The sequence below is a fragment of the Bacillus rossius genome (genome assembly GCF_032445375.1).
Source record: "Bacillus rossius redtenbacheri isolate Brsri chromosome 4 unlocalized genomic scaffold, Brsri_v3 Brsri_v3_scf4_2, whole genome shotgun sequence".
In the NCBI taxonomy this organism is placed as follows: Eukaryota; Metazoa; Arthropoda; class Insecta; order Phasmatodea; family Bacillidae; genus Bacillus; species Bacillus rossius.
In genome coordinates, this window is record NW_026962011.1 from 655,328 (window position 1) to 664,137 (window position 8,810).

Sequence of the window (8,810 nt, forward strand, 5' to 3'; positions counted from 1 at the left end):
GCTGGCCGTCTCCAGAGTACTAGTAACTGGGCCCCCGCAAGCTGACGCGGCATATTCACATGACGTCGTACCGACCATGGCCGTTAAGCCCGTGCTCCGCACCGCCGGTACCGTATCCCGTTTTCGGAGCGCGCCCCTTGCCCAGCCAGATTGAGTCAGGCGAGCGCCTCGGGCGTGACCCCAATAGACATAATGAAATTTAAAGGTACGGAACCCCGGAGGCTCGAACCCATAATTCAATTAAGGGGAAAGCCATTAGTACGAAATTACTAATTACCCGACATGTAATAAGTGCGTTGTAGCCACTCCGGGCGAGTACACCACGCACGGAGCAGACAACAAACCTCATTAACAGTCACCGCGGCCATTGGCCTTAATTAAAATGCCCGTGACTATGATCAAGTCAGAATAGGAGAAATCCCTCTAAAAATATTTGCAGTGGGACAATATGTTAGTAAATTTACAGTCGCCAACTTGATGTCACAATTTAAATAATTAAATACATTAAAACCATTGTTAAGCCTTAAGCACCCAATTACCAGGTGCTACATTTTAATTGGGCACCTGGAACATGTTTTAACTGGTAATAGAGTAAATTCAATTAATATAAGTTTTTTGACGCCGACTCACAAAGAAGAGAAAGTTTCTCTTCCTTGCAAGGCGGCCATGTTCGGCAGTCTCCAACCACTCCGCGCCGGGAACAGATGTGTGTCCGTGGGCAGCATCCAAGTTTTCTTTCATTGATTATTTTTACTCTGTACTAAATCTTTAAATTTAAAACCTTTTGTTAATTCACCGCTGCCCACGTCGACTCGGCGCGTATTTTGCGGAACCGGGCCTATCCCGACCGTCTTCATCGTGATACCGCGCTGCGTAGCGTATCACTCACGTAAGTGTTTCGCCGAACTTAGGAGCCCGCTCATCTAGCCCCCCCCTCCCCCCCCGGGTCCAGCACCCGTTAACTTTCGGCGCTGGCCGTCTCCAGCGAGCATCGACCCACGTCCCGCGAGACTGCCGCGGTAACCATTGTCACGAAGTGTTGTGTTTTTTCCCTTGTTAACAAGTGTTGGTGAGAATTTTTGTAGCGGGGCTGAACCGCGGAGCGGACTTGTAGAGCTTACCGTGTACCCACATGGACCCCCGGTGAAACTCCCAAATTAAATGTATTCTCGCCAACTCGTATATCATTTTCCGTAATCTCCCGTCCTCCACACGGCCGAGCGGCCTTCACAGTCAAGTTAGAACCATTCAGGTTACATTCAAGCCGTGTACCTGGCGGGGCACACGGGGGCAGAGTACCCACGACCCAACATCAACGGCCTAGCAGTCCGCTAGCCTGGCGCCCCTCCGGACAACAAAAGCATCGCGACGCCCGTAGCGCCCGTCAGGTACCCCCCGGACCTTTCACAGAGGTCGGGTGAGGGCACAGAGTGTTATGTTAGTGTCGTGTTTTGTTCGGTAATCAGCGTGTGCTAATGTAACTGTACAACAGCTCAGACGCCACATAGTTCATTCGCATAGTTTTTGTACCGGTTCTGCAACCGCATAGTGTATAGGGAGTACAGCGTACCCATGCGTACTACTGGAGAAGTCCGTGGATTAAATGTCAATTTAACATAAACTGTGTCTCTTACGAATATTACGTACCACTCCGTCCTCCACACGGCCGAGCGCCCTCACAACCAATTAGGGACGTTCAGGATATATTTCAAGCCTTGTACCTGGCAGGGCATGTGGGGGCAGAGTACCCACGACCCATCACCAATGGCCTAGTGTCCCACTAGCCTGCCCCCCCCTCCACAAAGGACAACAGCAGCACCACGACGCCCGTAGCACCCGTCAGGTAATTCCCGGGCCTTCTGCAGAGGCCGGGTGATGGCACAACCAACAATGTAAACTATATTATGTTATTATTAACAACTTTGAGGTTATATTTTAAAACAACAGAGTGGGCAAGAGGGTGCAGTCATATGGTATCATTGCTCACTCACCCTTTCAATTGGGACAGCAGAGAGTAAGTACACTGACAAGAGGATGCAAGAGTAATCTCTCGAAGAATTGGGACAAGGCACATTTTTGCCAATCTTCTTTATGTAACATTGGCAGTGCATAAGTTATGTGAATGTAATGACAACACAACATTTTGGAATGCCGAACCCCTTTGCAAATCTTTGAGCTTAAGTTATAACATACTTTTGCCAACATTTGTAGTGACGTACATTATGCCGGCATGAACGAATACATTTGTAGTAACAGAAACAGATAATACTAGGGCTAACTTTATATTACTAACCTGGCAATAGGAGAGTTGGTACAGAATTGGCATTAAGCCTCTTCGTCCCTGGGCTGAAGCAATCTGCACTGAAGTGACTGTTGCATATCCTGTAGACTTTGTAAATATGCTCATTACTAATGAGAGTTAATTTTGGCGAAGCAATCACACATTTCCAGTGCTGAAATCTTTCCATGTCACAAACACAAGGAAATCTGTGATGGGTTTCTGTCCTGTTTTGACAACCCGGCACACAACAGTTTTTAGTGTAGTACATATTGATATAACACAAGTACGACAAAAACACTAAATATAAATTACACGATCAATAGGAATAAGCTAACCCAAACTGTGCACAGTCCATAAGCATTTAAGCGGGGGGAAATGTCAGTCAACGTAAACAAAACAGACTACTAGTGCTCAAATACACTCATGTGGGTGTACCTCGAACTAATTACACTGTAAGCGGTTTTCCCATAAGAGATAGCCCGCCATGGGCTGTCCTTCGGTCATGTAACCTGCAGACAATTGAAGGGATCAAAAAATTTCATTCGGGCGCCCGTCAAAAGTTCGGCAAACTCATTACCTATTTAGACGGACGGACGAATGGAATATTTGAATGCTTTAAGCTATGGCAGTTAATTGTTATGACGCCGTCCCCGTTGCCTGATCTGAATCTACGTGAATTTAAACTGTTTAATTTAATTTGGGTCTCAAGGGCGGGGTTCCTGGCCTCGTGGCTGCAGGCAGGGACGCGTCGATAAAGGGCCCCCCGGGCTGTTATGGCCTCCCAGGACGCCTTATTAATAAAACACACACGTATTGTTAGCTGTTTTATTCCGTTGCACAAACTACACGTCACACGCTCACGTAACTGGCCGCTTCATCGTCGACCTAAGCCCCGCGTATGGTGAACCTATATCGGCTTGTGCGAAAATACGTGGACGCAACGTGAAATGCGTGGACGGCAGGTCCCGCGAATTTACTTATGACAATACATTACACTAAAATCACTGTGGTTAGTCCCGCACAGGTGGATATGCAAAGGCGGCTATTCCGCGAGGTGGCGAGGGCCACGTTATGCTGGGTACGGACACGGTGGAATCTTGTATGATGTCACACACGTGGCCGTGGCACGTCCCAGTTGATGACTCGTCCTAATGTTTGGTATCGCGTTTGGCGCAGTGCCGCCCTGCGTGGGCAATGAACTATGTCCCGATGTGGGGCGTTACAGCGTGAGGCGCAGGTGCCACGGTGGGCCACCTAATTAATTACGTATAATAATAAAAGTCCCTGGATGGACTACACATTTTATCAATAGACCGCGCGGGGTCGCGAACGGCCGAGTTGGGCCGACCGGGGAGCTGATATAAAAACGGTTTGGCTATAATTACCTATTGCAGTTACTGGATGTTGGCGCGAAAGTTGAGAGCTCCCCGTGCGTGGGCTGCCGGCCCGGGCGAGTGCTGGATGGCGACTGACTAACCTCCCTGGCCCCGGCGGCCAGGGAGGGGGGAAATTCCGCGGGAAAACTGCGGAGCGCGGGAAGATGACTTCGGCCAGTTTTGTAAATGATAACCCTTTATAACATGATTATTACATTAACATTAATTATTGATGGTTTTAGATTTATTAGTTTCTGTTTATCTTATTAAATGCATGAATAATTAATACCCTTGCGCAGTGCCACACCCGGCCGGGCGCTTTGCACTCGTAGGGGGCCGTGACTGACGTCACGCCGTTCGGGGCACTGCACTATGTTGCGCGTGCGGGCGCGTTCGAGGCGCGGCACTGATCAGGTGTTGAGGACACATAACGGCCTGTGCTCTCAGAGGGAGTACTGACGGCGGCGTCAGTTACTAGAAAACTGGGCCTGTGGTATTTTTATTTTATTGTTCAGATGTTTTGTATAACATTGCAGTTCTTAAAACTCATTTCCAAACAACTCAGTCACGAATTATACAATACGTACATAAACAGAATGTAAATAGTAAAGAACATCGGAAAATTGTATAGGACTAAAACACTGATTACTTGTAGCACATACGAGTGTAAAAATTATTCTTACACTGAGCTTTTTTTTACAACAAAAAATCGTGTATCTCTATCGAAGAATTTGATAAAAAATTATTAATTTTTCTTCTCTTGATAAGATTGAACAAAAAAACCAATGAATAAGAACATTTTAGTTTTTGGAACAAAGAAATAACGAAATATAGTGATTTCGGGAAGTGCCAAAAGTATTCGTACATTATGAGACCAAGGACTACATTCGATGTTAGGTTGGGAACATTGTTCGTACATTTGTTTACATCTTTCGGTTTGTCCTTCCCTCCATGTCTATTGACAAAAATTACATGGGGCGACTGAATTGTTTCGACCCGGCGTAGTGACTATTCCGGATTCCCTAAGTAAAAGAACGGATTTTCATCGAACGGAATAGTGACTATTCCGTCTACGAAATAAATTCTGAAAGGTGGCCCGGATTTGTACCGACACGGAATAGTGTATATTCCGCACTATCGTAGGAATGACGGAATTGTGTCGAAACGGCGTAGTGACTATTCTGTTTGTTGTTAGCATCTACAAATAGCACACGGAAAAGTGTCGAAATATTTTAGGTGAAATTCCAGTGACTAACCTGTACGCCAGAACCATACCGATCCGGAATTCTGTCGAATCTGATATTTTAAAACTAGATCATATAAAATGACGGTAGATTGCAGGCTTATCCTGTTTGAGCGATGCTGCCACCTGGCAGTGAAGCTAAAAGTTATGAGTTTGACTTGAAGTTGAAATACTATCCACGGTGTTTCGCAAGGGTCGCAAGGATCATCAAATTCAACGTTTTCATAATAGGATGACGTGTCCCGGCAACAGCGTCGGGTGATGGAGTGACGTGAGGTGGGGCGTAAGGCCCTCTGGTAGGCTGGCAGCTGCTCCTTGACTCACAGATATTGGCACTATCCTGCCCTTTTGCTGGGCCAGGGGTATAGTGCGAGGAAGGGGTGGTAGTTGGTGCCTTAGAGCGAGCACCCGAAGGCCACTCCAAGGGGCGGGGTAGTTGGGCTCCTAGAGCAAGCACCCAAGGGCCGCTCCAGAGGAAGGAAGAGGAGAGGTGAGCAGAAAGCAATAACCCAATTTCCAACTATCTGCTTTATTTCCCCCAGATTTCTCTGGGGTAGGGATCTCTGGCTAGGCACATTTCGACCTAGCTTAAATACAGCTCCTTCAGACATTGGTCACTGACAAAGCGACAATCTTTCCCCAATACAGAAAAACAGGCCATCCTGTGCCCTCCCCAGTAATTCACACACTAGGATATTATTTACTTATAACATATATAGCACTGACACACATTTTATATTATACAGTCATTAATAAATCTATATGCACTGCTATAACCGTTCAAAAGATGCGTGCTGCCATATATGATATGTTCGCGGCACCACTCGTAGCCTATATCCCACGGCTGGTGTAGAGAAGCCTGTTGGGATACGGCTTTCTTGGCGCAGCGGCCATGTTGGTTGCAGAGAGAGGCCGAGGACAAATATAGGACACAACAATTCGCCCCCTCCCTCTGTGGCCTCGGCCTGGATCGTTGCACCTGCCAGAGGTCAGTATGCTGGGCTTCAGTCCCAGGGCTGACCTCCCTACACTGGCCACTGCACTATGCGGAGGCTAGTCGGTAGCAGGCCGGTCTGACCAGCCAGTCCCGTGGTCTGAGGATTCTGGAGGCACAATCTTGTCCCGGTGAGGAGGGACTAGCAGGTTCCTGGGGTTGCGGGGTATTGTTGACAGATCTGTTTTCTGTCTCCATGGCTGCAGGTGAATCTTGTTCTGGGGAATCCATAATCCTCGGTCTTGTAAGGACTCCCTATTCCAGTTGCACCCTGCTTTTAAGGAGGCATCGCTCAACGGCTGTCTCCACGACTGCATGGTTGATTTCCCCTTTGGGGTTCCTCCTTTCTGACGCCATTGAAAACCACTGCCTGAGTTATTTTGGCTCAGCTTGGTTGTGGCCGAGCGTGGGGAAGGAGTTTCTTGGGGTCGCTGGTCTCCTTGCGTCAACACAACCATAGGTTGGTCTCTGTGTTGTTCAGTGCAGATTCCAGGATTAGGGTTAACACCACTTTGATTAGGGGCGTTCGGATCACCCATTCCTTTGGTGCCCCAGTTAAGAGTTCGGCGGGACGTTCGTCCGAAGTGTATAGTTTTATCTTCGAAGTCCAATGTCGCCTGCTGCTGGGTGAGCCAATCTTGGCCCAACACGAGTTCTTCTCGAAGGTCCTTCGCGACCAGACATGGGATCTCCATCTCCACATCGGCTATGCAGCATTGTACCACAGCATTGCCCAGTAAGGTCATGGTGGATCCCTGGGTGGCAAGCTGGGCCATTTGGGGTTAGGACTTAATAGGGGTCCCTGTTCTCTGCACAATACTCTCGTGCACAAAATTAGTGGTGGCGGCTGAGTCGATAAGAGCCTGAATGGGCTGTGAGTCCACTTGCACCTTGACTCTTGGCAGTTCTTGTTGTGGGTGGTGCTGTACGCACATAAGGCTCGGGGTCGGTCTACTTTCGAGCCGAGCTTGGGAGTTGAGGTTTTCTACCTTCGGTGTAGGGGTAGGGCTCGTTGGCACCACTCTTTCCCTCCAGGGGTCTACTGTGTTGAGGCTGTTCCTTTCAGACTGTTGGAAGCGGAGCACCGGGCAGTCTTGATGAAAGTGCTGTTCAGGACAGTGCCAACACTTAGGCAATCTTTTGTTGGGGGTAGCATATTCCTGTACCGGGGTTGGTGGTGACCACGGTTTGCTGGTTACAGTGCCCCTAGTTTCGAGACAGTCTCGCTGCACGGTAGGGGCTCGAACCATAAGTTCGGATAAATTCTCGGGAGGTGGATGCCGCAGAAATGCCCGAAGGTTGGGCCGCACCAGCTCCAACAAGGTAGGAAGAAATTCATTTGGGTCTCTCCCTGGGTGTAGCCTCTTATAAAGTTTTCTTTTCTGTAGTAAGAAACTTTCGACATCCTCTCCTTCCTTTTGTTTGGTACCATATAATTGGGCAGTAAGATTTGCCAATCTTGATTGGTTTCCAAACTGGTTCAGGAAGCTCCCTGTGAACTCTTCCCAGGTGTCATACAGCCCTTCATGGTTATTCCACCATCTAGAGGCTTCCCCAAGTAGTAATGGACCTATCTGGTCCACCCATTCGGTGGGGTGGATTGCATGTGCCCGTTGCCCCATTGGTGTACAGCTTGCACAGGGTCCTCATGATCCTGACCCCTAAAGGGCCGAGGTACACTTGCAGATCTTGTACTTGAAGGTAAAGTGGGATTCACTCTACACTGGGCGCAGGTAAACGACATCCCAGCAAGGTCCAGTGGTGTATCTTCCCAGCCTAGACAGGCGAGATGGTAGTCGCGCTGGCAGGCCTGGCAGGTGACGAGAACTAGGGCTGTCCCAGGGCAGTTCGGCGCAAAGCAGCGCCGGGGAGCTGGAACTGTTGGCTTCTTCTCTACCAGAAGTTGTCTGCAGGGCTGGCATATGTGGATATACGCCTGTTCAATGACTTGTTCCACGATACCAAGGCATTGTAGGTGAAACTAGGCATTGCAGCATACACAGGAAACGCTGGGTCCATCCGGTACACTGCAGCGGGGTGCTGCACAGGATCCAGAAGACATCCTTCAGTTGGGTTGGGCGCCACCAGGTGTTTTCTGCACTCCTGGAAGTGGGTGTTGGTCCGGCAGTGATGCGAAGCTCTAGCAGCGATAGGTCGTGGTCCTCAGCCTATCCAGACTGTTGCTGGCCCCACGTTGGGCGCCAAATTGACGTGTCCCGGCAGCAGCGTCGGGTGATGGAGTGACGTGAGGTGGGGCGAAAGGCCCTCTGGTAGGCTGGCAGCTGCTCCTTGACTCACAGATATTGGCACTATCCTGCCATTTTGCTGGGCCAGGGGTATAGTGCGAGGAAGGGGCGGTAGTTCGTGCCTTAGAGCGAGCACCCAAAGGCCGTTCCAAGGGGCGGGGAAGTTGGGCTCCTAGAGCGAGCACCCAAGGGCTGCTCCAGAGGAAGGAAGAGGAGAGGTGAACAGAAAGTATTAACCCAATTTCCAACTATCTGCTTTATATCCCCCAGATTTCTCTGGGGTAAGGATCTCTGGCTAGGCAATTTTTTTTTTTTTTTTTTTTCCTAACCTAACTAAAACTAAGTGTATTTTGTTTGGGAGGGTCTGGGTTAGGGAAGACTCTAGGTGCGTCCCAGGCCGAAGCCTTTACGCCTAATCATGCTGGGTTTAAGCCATGCAGACAAGGGAGCGTGCATCGTGTGCTTGTTCGGGGATTGGCCAGCCATGGCTGCAATTGGCGCCATGACTAACTCCCCTTCTTAAATACTAGACTATAACTAGATAAGTTGGGCCCAGGTAAAACCTCCATAGACAGAGGGAAAACCCTGAGCACTTTCATGCGTGATGCAAAATTTCATGCATTAATTACAAGCAGGTCGGTTACAGGAACAGAAGAATGGTTCAGGAAGA